Raw genomic sequence first — 18,843 nt, forward strand, 5'->3', positions numbered from 1 at the left:
CCCTCTTCTCCCTCCTCAACGCATGGTTGAGGAGGGAGAAGAGGGGAATCAGCGGGGAGTGCGGCGGCATCCAGTCGGGGGACCAGGGACCGAACTGACCCCAGGCCGCCCCCTCTGCGTTTTCCACTCCCCCCTGGCCGCATCCTGTGACTCCATGCTGGCGGCCTCATGCGGATCGAACTGTACCCCCCGGCCTGACAGCGCTGTGTCCATGGTAAGCGGTGGGGGCCTGGTCCCTGGGGGGTGTTATTTGGTGGGGTTTCTGGCTGCACACTCTCCTGCCTCTCTGTCCCTACCCCCTGGTGCCTCTGTCCCTACCCACTGGTGCCTCTGTCCCTACCCCCTGGTGCCTCTGTCCCTACCCCCTGGTGCCTCCGTCCCTACCCCCTGGTGCCTCCGTCCCTACCCCCTGCTGCCTCCGTCCCTACCCCCTGGTGCTGCCTCCGTCCCTACCCCCTGGTGCTGCCTCCGTCCCTACCCCCTGGTGCCGGCTCCGTCCCTACCCCCTGGTGCCTCTGTCCCTACTCCTTGCTTCCTTTGTCCCTACCCCCTGGTGCCTCTGTCCCTACTCCTTGCTACCTTTGTCCCTACCCCCTGGTGCCTCTCTCTGTCCCTACCCCCTGGTGCCTCTGTCCCTACTCCTTGCTCTCTCTGTCCCTATTCCCTGGTGCCTATCTCTGTCCCTGCTACCTCTGTCCCTATTCCCTGGTGCCTCTCTCTGTCTTTTCTCCCTGCTACCTCTGTCGCTACTCCCTAGTACCATATAAAACGTGTATAACATGCTCTACATGGTGCAATGTGTATAGAACACTAACTGATGCAATGTGCGTAACGTGTTCTACCTGGTGCAGTGTGTATAACGTGTTCTACCTGGCGCAATCTATATAACGTGTTCTACCTGGCGCAATCTATATAACGTGTTCTACCTGGTGCAATCTATATAACGTGTTCTACCTGGCGCAATCTATATAACGTGTTCTACCTGGCGCAATCTGTACAACATGCTCTACCTGGCGCAGTGTGTATAACGTGCTCTACCTGGCGCAGTGTGTATAACGTGCTCTACCTGGTGCAGTGTGTATAACGTGCTCTACCTGGTGCAGTGTGTGTAACGTGCTCTACCTGGTGCAGTGTGTGTAACGTGCTCTACCTGGTGCAGTGTGTATAACGTGCTCTACCTGGTACAGTGTGTATAACGTGCTCTACCTGGTGCAGTGTGTATAACGTGCTCTACCTGGTGCAGTGTGTATAGCGTGCTCTATCTGGCGTAGTGCGTATAGCGTGCTCTACCTGGTGCAATGTGTATAGCGTGCTCTACCTGGCGCAGTGTGTATAACCTGCTCTACCTGGTGCAGTGTGTGTAACGTGCTCTACCTGGCGCAATGTGTATAACGTGCGCTACCTGGTGCAGTGTGTGTATGGTGCTCTACCTGGTGCAGTGTGTGTAACGTGCTCTACCTGGTGCAATGTGTGTAACTTGCTCTACCTGGCGCAATGTGTATAACGTGCTCTACCCGGTGCAATGTGTATATAACGTGCTCTACATGGTGCAATGTGTATATAACGTGCTCTACCTGGTGCAGTGTGTATAACGTGCTCTACCTGGTGCAATGTGTGTAACGTGCTCTACCTGGCGCAATGTGTATAGGGTGCTCTGCCTGGCGCAGTGTGTATAGCATGCTCTACCTGGTGCAATGTGTATATAACATGCTCTACCTGTGTGGTGTAATGTGAATTGGTACTGTTATGTGGCCATGCTCTTTCCCCATGAAGCCACACCCCTAAATATTTGGTGCGCGCCTTCGGCGCGCACTGTCCTTGTTCGTAATATGGCAGGGGGAGCACCAATTTACTTTCTGCCAAAGGGCACTGAAATGTCTACTTACAGCTCTGGTGCAGTGTCCTGCATGCTACACAGCCCAGCAGCATTGTCACCCTCTCCTCCCCCTCGCAATACTTTTGTAGTGTCCAAATCAAGTCTGTTTTTATATTTGAATAATTAATAAGATTAATATGAACCTTCATTCCGATGGGACCCAGAAAAGGACTGATAGGACCCCAATTTTTAAAAGTGAGGGGTCCGTGGGACCCACTTTTTTTTGGGCTCAGCGCGATCACTGACACTTCTTCTTCTTCTTCTTTTTTCAAAAGGAGAACCACACTCCTTTTCTGGGAGCACGCGTGCCTTAGGTGCATGTAAATATAACTATTACTGTTCCCCTATTATGGTGCCCCCCCTTTCATTTTCTTCTGGATCCGCCCCTGGAGACATTTACATAAGTCACGGTGACAAAAAAAAACATTGTAAATGTATGTAGTATAAAAAACAGTAATAATGTAATGTTATTTTATCTTAAATGATGCAAAGTTTGCTGCTATGGATATTACAAATATTAGAAAGAAAAATGTATTTCACATCAGTTGACATGGTAACTAGTGCAGTCAGATTTCACAGTTTCTTATTTGCATGTCTGACATTAATTGATGATTTGCAGCATTTTAATAAGTTATTTGACAGCCCCATCAACCGAATAAAAACAGAAAATGTGCTGCTACTGTTAACCCTTTAACTCAGTGGTTTCCAGAAGTGGTCATCAAGGCATCCCAACAGTACAAGTTTGAAGGATATCCATGCTTAGGCACAGGTGACTTAGGGGGTAATTCAGATCTGATCACAGCAGCAAATTTGTTAGCAGTTGGGCAAAACCATGTGCACTGCAGGGGGAGTTAGATTTGGGTGGGGTGTGTTCAAACTGAAATCTAAATTGCAGTGTAAAAATAAAGCAGCCAGTATTCACCCTGCACAGAAACAAAATACCCCACACAAATCTAACTCTCTCTGCACATGTTATATCTGCCACACCTGCAGTGCACAAGGGGGGTCATTCCGGTTGATCGTAGCTGTGCTAAATTTAGCACAGCTACGATCATGCACTCAGACATGCGGGGGGACGCCCAGCACAGGGCTAATCCGCCCCGCATGTCAGTGGGCCCCCCCCCCCTCCCCAAAAGCATCGCACAGCGACATCACATCTCAGGAGTTACTCCCGGCCAGCGCAGCTCCTGCGGCTGGCCGGGAAAACCTCTTTGCTGCCCCTGGTCGCAGCAGCTGCGTGTGATGTCACGCAGCCTCAGCGGCCCGCCCCCCCAACAGTCTGGCCACGCCTGCGTTGGCCAGACTGCACCCCCAAAATGGCAGCTTAACGCCGCCGTCCAGCCCCCTCCCACCCAGCAACCGCCTCTGCCTCATAGGCTATCGCTAGGAAACGACGGCCTTCGGCCGTCTGGCATGCGCCGTCGCCGCTACGATCAACTCTGAATTACCCCCCATGTTGCACTGCAGGTGTGGCAAATATAACATGTGCAGAGAGCGTTAGATTTGGGTGGGGTATTTTGTTTCTGTGCAGGGTAAATACTGGTTGCTTTATTTTTACACTGCAATTTAGATTTCAGACTGACCACACTCCACCCAAATCTAACTCCCTCTGCACATGTTATATCTGCCCCCCTACAGTGCACATGGTTTTTCCCAACTGCTAATAAATTTGCTGCCGTGATCAGATCTCAATTAGGCCCTTAATTTGTAACACAGTCAGTTTGATTATACCATCTGTGCACAAGCAGGGATATCCCTAAAACCTGGACTGTTGGGGTGCCTTGAGTGTAGTGTTTGGGAAACACTGGTTTAACTGATAGATTGCTGGCAGAGTGTTCTGGGCTATCTGGTGCAGTGACATCAGTCCACACACTTAGTGACTTAAGCAGTAACGCAGGATTATTTAGTGAACACAGGTGACTGAGATGTAACACTGATAGCTGTAATCAGGAGCCCATATATCACACACAAGGTAACAGCATTAAGGGGGGTACACACGGACCAACGTTCACTTGATTTCTAAACAATCTGACTAGATTGCTTAGAAATGAACACATTGCTCCGTGTGTAGGGGTGCAGGCGACAGCGATGCGCGATCCCGCGCGTCGCTATTGCCGGTGCTATATTGGCCTGCATGCAGGTACAATCTAGCAGGTTCCTCATTTCACCGCTGGGTGAAATGAGCAGCCCCCCCCCCCCCTCGCTCAGCACACATCGCGCTGTGCTGAGTGGGGGGGGGATGTGTGCTGAGCGGTTCGCTCAGCACACATCTCCCTCCACATCTCCCCATCTGTGCGGCCCTTTAGGTAGTGGTACTTATCAGGAGATGTCTGTGGTGGTGAGGGATGGAGGACTGCACAGCCGTGCAGTCTGACTCCCACTGTAGAGAAGATGATGCATGCACTGGAACACTGTGAGTCTCTGTAGCTGAAATCTGCTCACATTCTCAGCTCTGCACACTTGTACACCAGGACTCTGTCTCTCAGTCTCTCTGTGTGTCATACTCTTCTCACTCTCTCTGAGATGGAGGAACAGGAACTACATCATATCACTCCGCCTCCAAGTGACTCCTGGTACTAGAGGTCTAACATTAGGGGATGCACCCATAGACTGATACATAGAAGGAGACAGGTACAGAGTGCACCACATCCTAACATAGATAACACGAAATTGAAGGAAAGGGAACCTATTGGTCATAGACTAAGTAATGCGTTTCTATTGTTTAGCTTTGTAATGACCTAAAAAAAATATTTTGTGGTTTTTTTTTCCCCCACTAGCGCTGGCCTTATCCCAGTACAAACTAGAACCTTTAATAGTCAATAATGTCGAGCATGCTTACTTACTGTATAACAATAGAATATCTGAAATACAGTACAATGAGTGTTATTTCAAATAGAAAATGAAGAAATATTTGGGCCTGATTCTGATTTGGATGCAGCTCTGTATATTGCAGCAAACCGCGATCTTTAGCAGACTGCACGTGCGCAGATGCACATTTCTGCATTTTACGCATATCTCGGGCGATTCTGAGTGGGATGGATATTGGTTGGATCACTCCTTCTGTGAAATCTGCGTTTCTGGATGGCAACATTGCGGTTGCATGCAAGAGATTGATCTCATTGCAGTATCATGAGCCTGTAGTTAGAGCTCCATGCAATTCATGTGTACACCAAAGGGAAGCCTCTTTCTGATACATCTCTTACATACATCATGCGTCACTGCAAGTGCTAATACTAATAATGACACTTGCGGCTATGGACGGAAAAGCAGTTGCTGGGGCAGTGCGGGTTTCCAGTTGAAGCCATGCTGATACTTGCATAGCATAAGGTGGTAAATCCGGATTCTGCCGCTTTCCCGCAATTAGTCAACATCAGGCCATTGCCTTTTGTAGGTTTTTTGTGCTCATGTATTTCATAAGCCTCTTCAGAGCCAAGTATGATAATTCTACAGGCATTCTGATTGTGGACTTTCATTTTACTATTGTGACACACTGAACAATACTACTCATACTTCTATCCACAGGGCATCAATACTGTCAAATTGTTTAAATCAGTTTTGTACTGGTCATTTAATTTTTCCATTGTCCATTGGGTGGACCCTCATAGAGTGAAAAATATGGGAGAGAATCCAATTTATTTCCTTCTATATTGTTTAAACCAGTGTTTTTATACTGCTTATAGTGGCACTGTAACAGGGAAACTGCTTCTAACCAATCAAAGTGAAGCCAGTGTATCTGTATACAATAAGCAGGAGCTAGTCACGTAATGCCATTTTTTTAGCCAAAACTCAGGATCATGGACTCTTCATGGACCTTGGGAACATACGTGCGTAATAAATTGTTAAATGATTGATGTGTGGGGATATATGTATTTCTATTTATTTTACAGTTGAACTGCAGGTGCCAGTGGGCCCTAGATGCCAGAATTTTTTTGCAGGCCCAAATTCCCTAGAGTATACAGCCTTGTGTTGACTAGCCAAAGCTGATTGGCACAATGGCAGGGGAACCCTACGCTGTGTGTCTCCAGTTTCCATGCTATAGTAGAGTTGGGCCATATGGTTCTAGTTTTGGAAGTGTCAAGTCATAATCTAAATTATTGTATCTATCATTTGGACAATTGCCTTTCATTTATCCTTAAGATCATTACCAAGATGTACCAGAATCAGAAGTAGTTGGATTTGGGATCTCTCCATTGAACATATCTAATCATGTGTGTTTTGAACAAGTATGTGGTTATAGTTCCAAGAAAATTTGAGCAAAATGGACCAGGACAAGAGTTTGGAGACCTCCAACATCCTGTGCTTTTTTGTCAATTATGTGGATCTGTTTATCATCTGTTTGTGATGAGATCATTAAGAACAATAACCAGAACCTGAGCTTATATAACATTCCTCGCATCCATCATCTTGTGTTACAATTTCATCAGAACAAAAATGTGTGATGAAACTAAAGACTTTCATGTTGTCTATGATCAAGCATCTGGATCTGATTAGCAAATAATACATTATTCAGCTATCGTGGTCTAATTATATGGTCCACCTAAATGTATTTATTTTATTCAAGCTCATAACTTGTTGTTTTTTAACAATATTTTTTTTTTCTTTTAAAAATTTGAAACTGAAATGGGAAAGGAAGGGCAGAGTGGGAGGCCACAGTAGTCAACATTAGGCAAAAGGTTGGAATACAGTGTGGTATGATGTCCACCACAAAGTATAACTAGGGATTATAAAGCCATAAACAACACAAGAACTGCTACACAAGGCTAGAAAATGCTAGCGGTAACTATGAGGTTCTGTCAAAGCAAGGTGCTCCATATACCAATAGTCAGTGGTGAATTTCCCATTAGCCACGTGAGACACTTGTACTAAACAGTAACTGCAAAATATTTACAGTACACTCTACTGTACCATAGCGCAACTTGAGTGGAGTATAAATGGGTTGGACACGCATAGACTGCCCATGTAATCTGCATAGACTGCCCATGTAATCTGTCATAATTATTAACATGCATACATAATTAAAAATAAAACAAGGGGCCTAATTCAAGGTTGATCGCAAAAGCAAAATCTTTCTCTAATTGGCAAAACCATGTGCAGTGCAGGTGGGGCAGATATAACATGTGCAGAGAGAGTTAAATTTGGGTGGGATTTGTTCAAACTGAAATCTAAATTGCAGTGTAAAAATAAAGCAGCCAGTATTTACCCTGCACAGAAACAAAATAACCCACCAAATCTAACTCTCTCTGCACATGTTATATCTGCCCCCTGCAGTGCACATGGTTTTGCCCATTAGAGAAGAAGATTTTGCTTTTGCAATCAACCTTGAATTAGGCCCGCAATATCATAGTTCATAGCTTTTTTCATTATTATATTAAATTGGCAATCATCAAATAAGGGATTACAACCAAGCAATGAAAATAATAAAATTAGGCAGAGGGGGCGGCTGTTACTCTTGTGCCTAGGTCACCATGACCCCGAAATCCGCCCCTGCCAATAGTAACAATCATTTAAGATTTAAATAATTTAATGACAGAGAAAGGAGCAAAGGAAGTGTTGTGAAATCCAATGGTTTCCTTATTATTGTTGCTTCAGACCTTAGTTATAATGGCAGATAGGGACACTGTGGAGGGAGATTTGTGATATTGAGCTGCTGAAGCCCTTATAGCTATGGGAATATGACATGCATATATCTACTGGAAGACTGGAGTTGTGATGGATAAGGATGTGAAAGAGAAAGGGACGGTTGATTAGGTTAAAGATTTCACTCCACAAATTAAGGAACAGCTTCAAAATATGTGTATATAAGAGTTGGTTGTGTCACTAGCTGGGTGCGTGCCAGACCTGGTTGTCACCCCTCAGACAAATGTTGACTCCTCCTCAAGTGCAAGGAGACAGGTGCTGCACTGTGACTTTACGTGCAGCACTTGGACCCGGCAGAACCCACACCATTTTTGAGATGCGCACCGTGGGGGCTTTCCGGTGCTCTGGGTGTCACTGCCCTCAGTCACACCCCTGAAAAGAGTGTCTACATGACCACAGCCGTGTCAACATAATCTCAAGCACTGCAAACAAATATTATGCATTTTATCAGGTGTGAAATATATGTGAAATATAATTCCCATTTAAGTTGGATGGGAAGTTATTAAACTTCCATGAAAGATAGAAGGGCAGTATACCAGGAGGAAATTCCTCCCCTAACATTAGTTCCTTTTATTTGAAGAAAAAAGAAAAGGAAAAGGCTGCGCTTATGGTGTTATTGGTGGAACATATTTGTGGAGAGCTGACAAGCGAAATAGATATAAGAAAAATTATTTATTAAGATAATAACACTTTATAAAAAGTTATACATTTGTATATACTCTGAAAGAACTATGCATATTTTCAATAAACAAGACACAGTGTCCACAGATAAATTTGTTATTATAGTATCTAAAATGATTGAATCAGTGCAATAGAGATTGGTAACACTGTTAAAAAATGGGATCCGGTCTGAAGATCGACTGTATCTAGGTCGACCACTATAGGTCGACAGTCACTAGGTCGACATGGATGGAAGGTCGACAGGGTTTCTAGGTCGACATGTGCTAGGTCGACAGGTCTAAAGGTCGACATGAATTTTTTCATACTTAACGATCCACGTGGACTACGATTGGAACGGTAATCTGTGCCGAGCGAAGCGAAGGCACCATGCCCGAAGCATGGCGAGCGAAGCGAGCCATGCGAGGGGACGCGGTGCACTAATTTGGGATCCCGGTCACTCTACGAAGAAAACGACACCAAAAAAAAGAAAAATCCTCATGTCGACCTTTAGACCTGTCGACCTAGCACATGTCGACCTAGAAACCCTGTCGACCTTCCATCCATGTCGACCTAGTGACTGTCGACCTATACATTGTCGACCTAGATACTGTCGATTTGATAAACCACACCCTTAAAAAATATAGAGTTATTGTAGCTGCTCACTAGAATTGTATCACTCCAGAGATTTAAATCTTTGTGTAAGTAATAAATAGTCTGCAGGCTTTCTTATAAGTGCAGAGGCAACATACACTTAAAAGCTATCAGATCGTGGAAGTCCCGGCAGTAAATAAATTAGCAATTGTTAATTGTTAATTGTTGTTATGAAAGGAAGGTGATGGGGGTTAATTTATGAAAGGCGTTGGAGTAGCCTGATAGTGAATTCAGTGGCTATTATCCTTTGTGTAATACCAGGATGTGACCGTTGTTATTTCAGTAGTTACCAGGAAGATATACCAGAATGTGAGGCAAGAGTATTGCTTAGCCCAGGGGTGGCCAACCAGTCAGAGGCTAAGCTGGATAGACAGTATAGGCTATATTGGACAATGTTACAATCCAAGATTGATCACAACGACCATACTATAGTGTGTACTCTCAAATCTGCCCAGTTCATTGTTTCATGAATTAGGTGGTTGCACCATCCCATTGGATGTGCTGACCGTCCCATGAGGTGATTCCATGGCCTAAGCTGTGTTGTTATATGCAGCACATAAATGCATTCTACCATTAGTGTTTCTCTAAGAACATTTGCAGTAAGCTGATAACAGATGGTTATTATCGCTAATACTGCTATGCTGCAGGTATAATAGTTATTTAATCTGTCAGTAAAGCTGTAGATGACAGGATGTGTTTACAGTATAAACATATTTTTAAAATTCTCCATTGCAAGGTTACGCATAATGGGATTTACAATATACTGTACATGCAATGGTATATGCTACAGCTAGGTGATACATATACTGTATGTCATAACTTTCATATACTCTTATGTACTGTATAACATATTCCACACTGTGGACAATTACATGATAAGCATGTGTTCAAACTGTAAAAAGTGATGTTATGTTTACATTTAAAATGTAAATTAAATGTTAAGTATTCTCTGTATTATTGGTCTGCATGATCCACAATATAACACCTTTCTTCTTTGTCAATGAGCGGGATGCAGCAATCATTCCATTGCATCCCACCACTCTGTGCATGTATCGCGGCATTTACTAAATCTTTTGCGATGTGTGGACTTCCGTGTTTATGATACAGGAGTCCATCTGCGTATGCCAGTGGCCTGCACCCGGATGTCTCCCGCAGAGGGGTGACACCAAAATGCAGACTGCTGCTCAGTGACAGGAGCTGGGTGCCGCACTGTAACGGCAGCACTCCACTACTGTCACTGTGTAGGAGCCGGCACTGCACTCCATGGGGTCAGCCTGCATAACCCGAACCCCTGGAGTGATGAAAACGGGGGTTGGGACATAAAACCCCGCCCCATTCTCACAAAGCCCTGTCCCCTCTGCGCGGCGCTGCACCAGGTATCACTACAGTAAGTGACGCCTCAGATGGTTGCATCTAGCAATACACGCTATGCTGGGAGGGGTTCGGTAGGATCCCTCTCAGAAGGCACAGTGCGATAGAAGACCATGCTGGAAACTGCATTGTCAGAGGTTTGCCCATATTATCAGCTTGCTGCATCTCGCCATTTGTGCTCTCCTGCCACACAGGTGTACTTACTGCAATTGCTAGGGATCTAATCATGTTACCAGCAGTCGGGATCCTGCTGGTCCCTATGCCAGTGCCGGAATCCCGATTGGTACTAATACAGACAGTCGGCATGCCGACTAACAGGGACTCTTTCCACTCGTGGGTGTCCACGACACCTATAGAGTGGGAATGGAACCTGTGGCGAGTGCAGCGAGCGAGCCCGCAAGGGGCTTTGTTGTGCTCGCCCCACCCCCCATCCTCCCCACCAGCATTCTGGCAGCCGGGATTCCGGCGTCCCGGCTGCCGGCAAACCATAGCCAACCCATTGCTAGCACAGAAGGAACAGCAGAGCTGGTGCATATGGAGGGTTATACTGTATAGGCAACAACTAAGTCTCTTTGTGATATGTGACACAGGGCGGGATGTACTAATGCACATCGCTGCCCAGTTCCACAATGCTGATCGCATATGTACTTACATATGCGATCAGCATTGTGGAGGACAGCTCTTCCGTTAAGAGTTGTCCTCCGCGATGCGCAGTGGCTGCCTGACTTCCGGGATTCGGCCCCTGGAGTCAGTCTGCAAATGCGTAGGGTGACAGGGGCGGGCGCGAGGCATGCTGGGATCCCTCACACAGCGCTGCCAAGAGAAGCCCATGTGCTTCTTTGGGGTATCGCCAGCAAAAGCTGACCTGCCGGCCGGGGGTTAGTACATTCTGAAAATGCTGTAAACGGGAGTTTACCGCATTTTCCCTTTAGTACATCCCGTCCACAATGATGATTTGCTGCTTTATATAATCCTGGAAAATAAAAATTCACAAAAGGTGACTTTAAGTCTCAGACAAGCATCAGACAACAATGCCATTGCTGACTTGTTATTGGTGGTACAACTGTGTGCATGATTCATTGCACAACACAGTAGTTGTCGTGTAAGCAGGGCCGTAACTAGGGTAGTGCAGATGGTTCTTAGCCCACAGTGCATTTGCCCTGTGGGCACACTGTACGCATCCACCCCGATTGGCCGTCTAGTCCCCCGTGTGCTCCACTGACGGACGCTCCTCCTGCTCTCCTGTGCACTCTGCAGCATCCGCTATCTGGAACCCGAAGCCTCAAGTTCTCACTCTCAGGGCAGGAGAAGCAGCAGCCTTTGCCCAATCAGAGGGCAGCGTAGGCGAGAGTGACGGCTGGCTGCGCCATTCCCAAGTAGACATATTGGTCACTGACACTACACTCTGTTCACAAACACGCACACACTGATATTGACACTACACCCTGCACGCACACACACACACACACACACACACACACACACACACTGCTCACTGATGATACACACAGCTCACTTACACTAAACCCTGGGCACACACACTGTTCACTGACACTACATAATGCTCTCACACACACACTGTTTACCAACACTACACCCTTCTCTTTCTCACACACACAGACACAGACACACACACACACACACACACACACACACACTCGTCACCGACACTACACCCTTTGGGGGTGGGGGATGAGGAGGAAGAAGAAGAGGAATGAGGTGTAGGGGCTCTACCTGGCATAATGTATAAGGGGCTCTACTGTGATAAAGTGTGTATAAGGGGTACTACTGTGCTGTGTAGTGTGAGAAACAGACATTACTTTGTGGTGTAATGTGAATAACAGACGTTACTGTGCGGTGTAATGTGAATTGGTATTAATCTGTGACCACAAATCTACCCCATAAAGCCACACCCCCTTCGGCGCACACTGTCCCTACTTTAGGTATGAGGTAGAGAGGGCACCAATTCTCTTTGTGGCACAGGGCACCGTCCATAATGACTTGTGCCCTGATCCATTTTTGCTGGTTTTGGGTCTAATTTGTTGTCTGGTTTTAGTTTTGCCTAAACGACAAAAAAATAAATAAATAACATAATTTGGGACATTTTTTTTGTTCCTACAGTATTATTAACCTCAATAATTTCCAGTTAATTTTGTTTATAATATTGTTTTCATCCAGTTTAGGCCAAGGCTGCAGCAAGCTGACTGGTTACTAAACAACAGAGCAGCGGCACAAACGCATGGCAGTTTATAGCACAGCTATGAAACATTTCCACATAGCAGTGTCAGAAATGAAAAGTGGTGCAAGATGGAGTCAGACCACTCTTATATGTGTAGGTGAAGTGAACAAACCTCACTGGAGTACAGCATACTGGGGTACAGTGCACAGAACAGTACAAACAAATGAGTCAATATATTTTTTACTTTGTTTCACTGGCAGTCAGCTCACAATACATGGAGTCAGACCGCTTTTAGTTCACATGGCTTGGAGTCAGACTGCTTTTATATAGTACGTGTATCTGCAGTGAACAAAGTGCACTGGGGTACAGCATACTGGGCTATAGCGCACATAACAGTATAAAGAAATAATACAACTTATTTTTTTACTTTTTTCACTGCTAGCTCAACTCACACTGCGTGGAGTCAGACCGCTTTTTATATGTGTACATAAAGGGAACAAAGCGCTTTGGGGTACAGCATACACAGGTTGTACAAACGTAGAAAAAATACCTTTTTTACCTTTTACTTTTTTTTACTTTTTTAAAGTTTTTAATTTTTTTTACTTTTTTGCAATTGACAATATGGTCACATTGCTTATATGTAAACACAGTGGGTGGAGTATGGCCTGCAGTATCAGTGCAGCACCACTGTGTGACAAAAATGTAATTACACTAAGGGGACTGGACACAGCTTGTAGATGGACACAGCACAGCCCTTCTGCATGGACACCTCACAGCCACAGCCACTTTAAGTATAACCAGACAAGGGTTTATTTATCAATATAAGGAAATAAGAAACATTTTCTATAGTTACTAATCTCAGCAATAGGAAATATTCTGGTGTAATTTATCATTGTCCCAAATGAAGAATTCACCATCAATATGCTAAAATAGATGTGCTGCAGGATCTCAGTAAAATGAGGGTTTCTAGTAGAGATGAGCGGGTTCGGTTTTACTCGGATTTACCCGAATCTCCTTATTGGCTATCGGATGTCACGTGTTTTGGATAGCCAATAAGAAAAATCCAGAAAATAAGAAATGCCGATAATTCTGGCGTAAAGAACCGAGTAAATCCGAACCCGTTCATCTCTAGTTTCTAGTGTATAAGGGGTTTGGTTATTTGATACCAAAAAATTTAAATTAAAAAATGTTGGGAGACACATAATTGTCACGAACCGGTCTCTCACCTTTGCGGGTTCTGGGGTTCATCCGTTGCCAGTGCGGTTGCTCGCGGTGCTGTGCGCCCGTGTGGGGACACGGCGTGATCAATGGCACAGGTAATGCAGAGTCTGGGAACTGTGAGTGCGGGGACCAAATGGCCTAAGGCACTGCGGTGTGTCTGCTGTATAGGAGGTGGCCATGTTGGAGACCAAATAGCTAATACTGAGCTCTTGTGAAAACACCTGTGGGCAGGTGTAAGCCAATCCCGTGCTTGTGCTGCCTTTAAGTAGTTCAACTCTGCATTTAACCCATTCATCACCTTGTCTTCTACTACAGTTTCACAGTGATCTCCGGAACCCGCAAGTAACCCAATTCAGTACTTTTATTTGCTATGTTGTCATTACAAGGATAATTCATCACAGTCTCTCAGTTAACTCTCAAAGCTCCATTGCTAATTCTTACAGTTAATTCTTCATGTCTGCATTATCCAGTTAATAACATTCTGCAGTTCAGCATCAAAGCTTGTTTATATTTGCTATGTTGTCATAGCAAGGATAATTCTTCACAGTCTCTCAGTTAACTCTCAAAACTCCATTGCAAATCCTTACAGTTATCTCTTCATGTCTGCATTATCCAGTTAATAACATTCTGCAGTTCAGCATCAAAGCTTGTTTATATTTGCTATGTTGTCATAGCAAGGATAATTCTTCACAGTCTCTCAGTTAACTCTCAAAACTCCATTGCAAATCCTTACAGTTATCTCTTCATGTCTGCATTATCCAGTTAATCATATTCTGCAGTTCAGCATCAAAGCTCGTTTATATTTGGACAATCCAACATTTATTCATCAGCTTGTTTTGCATATGTTTCCATGAACATTTCTTTTACGTATTTTTGAGTTTTCTCTTGCATATTATTCCTGCAATACTTCAGTATAATATGATGATTAACAACTTGTCAGTTAACTCTTTACTGAATTGTTATTTTGAATAAATATATGAATCGGAACTTTCTTCGTCCTCCCTGCTTTCTTCATAGCCCAGCACCTACACCTGTGGTTGGTCCCGGGTTAACGGATTCACAAAAACACCCGGACCTGACAGTAAGCACTGGCCACATGGATCCGTCAAGTGACCAATTCGCAGGAGGCGGTGCTACGTCAGATATCCTTTCCCGTCTTGAAAACCAGGAGTCTATACAGACACAAATAGTGCAGTTTATGCAAACTATGGCAGACCGTTTAGAGACTCTTCATACGGCTATTAAAACGTTCCAAGTCCAGATTCCAACCCCAGATGTCCCAGTTACCACTACAGCTTCTCCTGTGACGCTGCCTACGTCCCGCTTGCAGTTACCCTCTCCGAGTAAGTTTGACGGAACTCCAAAACTTTGCAGAGGATTCCTGAATCAATGCGAGATCCAGTTTGAACTGATGTCTGCCAGTTTCCCATCAGCTCGTTCTAAGGTTGCATATATTATTGCCCTCCTCTCCGGTCAGGCTCTGGAGTGGGCATCACCATTATGGGAGAGAGGTGATCCTATCCTCTCTAATTACAAAGAGTTCGTATCTTCCTTCCGGAGAATCTTTGACGAACCAGGCAGGACCACCTCAGCATCCTTGGAGATTCTCCGTCTACGTCAAGGTTTACGTCCTGTCAGTCAATATATTATTCAGTTTCGCACGTTGTCTTCAGAGTTAAACTGGAATGAGGAGGCCCTGATCGCCGCGTTTTGGAATGGACTTTCAGAAAGAATCAAGGATGATTTAACTATCCGGGATGTGCCAATTAAACTGGATAAATTGATTTCTCTCTGTAACAAACTTGATCTACGTTACAGGGAGCGATGTTTCGAGAAATCCAGGGCAGAGCGATCCAGTCCACGTGATCATCCTAGACCTCGACAAGATTCTTCATCACAGTCTCCAGTAATGACTGAAGAACCTATGCAGATTGGGCACTCTCGCCTCACAGAGGAGGAACGACTTCGTCGTCGACAGGGTAACCTCTGCATGTACTGTGGGTCCTCCGAACATTTAGTTAAATTCTGCAAACTCCGACCGGGAAACTCTCGCCTCCTAGCTTATTCAAGAGAGGTTAAGCTAGGAGTTACTTTAGAATCACGTTCTGGGAAAGAGCCAACCTTGTCTATTCAATTAGAAGTTCCAAGTTCTACAGTGAAAGTTTCAGTCCTCCTAGATTCCGGGGCAGCCAAGAACTTCATCTCCTCAGCCTTTGTCATACGGTCTAAAGTTCAAACCATGCCCCTGGAAGCAGCAGTTGCTGTTACAGCAGTGGATGGAAGTTGAATTCCAGATGGTATAATTACTCATCGAACCGTATGTCTCAAGATGAAAGTTGGTGAGCTCCATTCCGAATACCTCTCCTTCTACGTGATTCCCAAAGCCTCTCAAGATGTGATACTTGGTTTACCTTGGCTGCAGAAACATAATCCTCAACTTAATTGGCAAACCATGGAAGTCCTTTCATGGGGTAAATCTTGTACCAAGGACTGTGTAGCTACTATTGTACCTCTTCGGTCAATTAGCCTTTCCGATCTACCTCCGGTGTATCAATCCCTTGCGGATGTTTCCAGTAAGCAAGCAGCAGACTCTCTACCTCCTCATCGTGAATGGGACTGCCCAGTCGTCCTGGTTCCGGGCAAGACCCCTCCTAGGGGACAAATTCATCCGCTATCCATCCCAGAGACGCGAGCTATCCGGGATTGGTCCACTCCTACAACTCTCAAGGGGATTCAGCGATTTCTTGGCTTTGCTAATTTCTATAGGAGATTCATTAAGAATTATTCTACGTTAGCTGCTCCTATCACAGCCCTAACTCGCAAGGGAGCAAATCCTACGAACTGGTCTTCTGAAGCAATCAAAGCCTTCTCTGATTTAAAGCAAGCCTTTGTGTCAGCCCCCATTCTTCGACAGCCTGATTTGAATCGTCCCTTTCTACTAGAGGTGCATGCATCTACAGAAGCAGTAGGAGCTGTGTTGTCACAAGTCTTTGAAGATAAAAAGGTCCATCCCTGCGGATATTTCTCCCGTAAGTTCCTCCCGGCAGAACGTAATTATGCAATCGGTGAGCAAGAGTTACTTGCCATCAAGTTGGCATTTGAGGAGTGGAGATACCTTCTAGAAGGAGCTCAACATCGCATTACAGTTTATACTGATCATAAGAATCTTCTGTATCTGCAGTCAGCTCAGTGTTTGAATCCACGACAAGCTCGATGGGCGCTTTTCTTCTCACGATTTGATTTCAAACTCACCTATCGTCCAGGGTCTCAGAACAAAAAGGCAGATGCCCTTTCCCGGTCCTTTGCTTCTTCTGAATTAAATGATGCTACCACGAATCAAGCCATTGTGAATCCTACGTCCTTCTTAATGACTCGAACCTCTCCAGTTCCTCCGCCTGGCAAGACCGTTGTCGCCACAAGTCTTCGAAAACGGCTGCTTACCTGGGCTCACTCCTCTTCCTTCATGGGTCATCCTGGGGTTCTAAAGACTCTCAAATTTATTCAACAGTCTTATTGGTGGCCACGTCTCAAAGCCGATGTCCAAGAGTTTATAGCAGCATGTCCTAAATGTGCCCAACATAAGAGTCCAAGAAGTTCTCCACCAGGGTTTCATCCATTGCCAGCCCTAGAGGTTCCAGCAGCAGATCAAGAGCTTCAACATCTATCTAGCATCTGAAGTTGTGTACGTAAGTCCTTGGTCAAAACTTTCGCTCGTTATAAATCTTTTGTAGATAGTAAACGTAAAGCTGTACCGAATTACAAAGTGGGAGACCAAGTTTGGATTTCTACGCGCAATCTCAAGTTCAAAGTTCCTTCTAAGAAATTTGCTCCCAGGTTTATTGGTCCATTTCCCATTGTAAAGGTACTCAACCCTGTGTCATACAAAGTCAAGTTGCCACCGTCTTTGAGAATTCCTAACGCCTTTCATACATCTTTACTGAAGCCTTTGATTCTCAATAAGTTCCGTACTACCCAGTCCAAACCTCCTAAAGTTCACTCTTTGCAGAATGAGGAATTTGAAGTTAAAGAGATTGTGGACTCACGTTCCCGATATGGACGTTTACAGTTTCTGGTCGACTGGAAGGGTTACGGTCCGGAGGAGAGATCCTGGGTTTTCTCTGAAGATGTTCATGCTCCAAGACTGGTACAGAAATACTTCTCCAAAAATCCTGACAAAGTTCAAAGGTGTTCGGAGACCACCCGTAGAAGAGGGGGTACTGTCACGAACCGGTCTCTCACCTTTGCGGGTTCTGGGGTTCATCCGTTGCCAGTGCGGTTGCTCGCGGTGCTGTGCGCCCGTGTGGGGACACGGCGTGATCAATGGCACAGGTAATGCAGAGTCTGGGAACTGTGAGTGCGGGGACCAAATGGCCTAAGGCACTGCGGTGTGTCTGCTGTATAGGAGGTGGCCATGTTGGAGACCAAATAGCTAATACTGAGCACTTGTGAAAACACCTGTGGGCAGGTGTAAGCCAATCCCGTGCTTGTGCTGCCTTTAAGTAGGCTGGGATTATGTTACTCTGGGCCAGTGCTTTGTTGTATCAAAGCTGTGCTCTAGCTCTGAGCTCTCTCCGTGCATTCCTGTGTGATTCCCGTGGTCCAGATATCGCCTCCGTTCCCAGAGGTCCGTCTGCAGCCTTCACTGCTGAAAGATCCACTGGCTCTCCGCTGTGCTGTCAGTTAATTGCACTCCTATTGGAAATAGTTGGATTCCCAGTGTCCTGCATGAGGTTACCTTGTCAGTCTGCCTATCATTCAAAGTCTGGAGGATTCTGTTTCTCTCAGCTGTTCGTTTGTTCAACTCTGCATTTAACCCATTCATCACCTTGTCTTCTACTACAGTTTCACAGTGATCTCCGGAACCCGCAAGTAACCCAATTCAGTACTTTTATTTGCTATGTTGTCATTACAAGGATAATTCATCACAGTCTCTCAGTTAACTCTCAAAGCTCCATTGCCAATTCTTACAGTTAATTCTTCATGTCTGCATTATCCAGTTAATAACATTCTGCAGTTCAGCATCAAAGCTTGTTTATATTTGCTATGTTGTCATAGCAAGGATAATTCTTCACAGTCTCTCAGTTAACTCTCAAAACTCCATTGCAAATCCTTACAGTTATCTCTTCATGTCTGCATTATCCAGTTAATAACATTTTGCAGTTCAGCATCAAAGCTTGTTTATATTTGCTATGTTGTCATAGCAAGGATAATTCTTCACAGTCTCTCAGTTAACTCTCAAAACTCCATT

Source organism: Pseudophryne corroboree, chromosome 4, assembly GCF_028390025.1.
Source record: "Pseudophryne corroboree isolate aPseCor3 chromosome 4, aPseCor3.hap2, whole genome shotgun sequence".
Lineage (NCBI taxonomy): Eukaryota > Metazoa > Chordata > Amphibia > Anura > Myobatrachidae > Pseudophryne > Pseudophryne corroboree.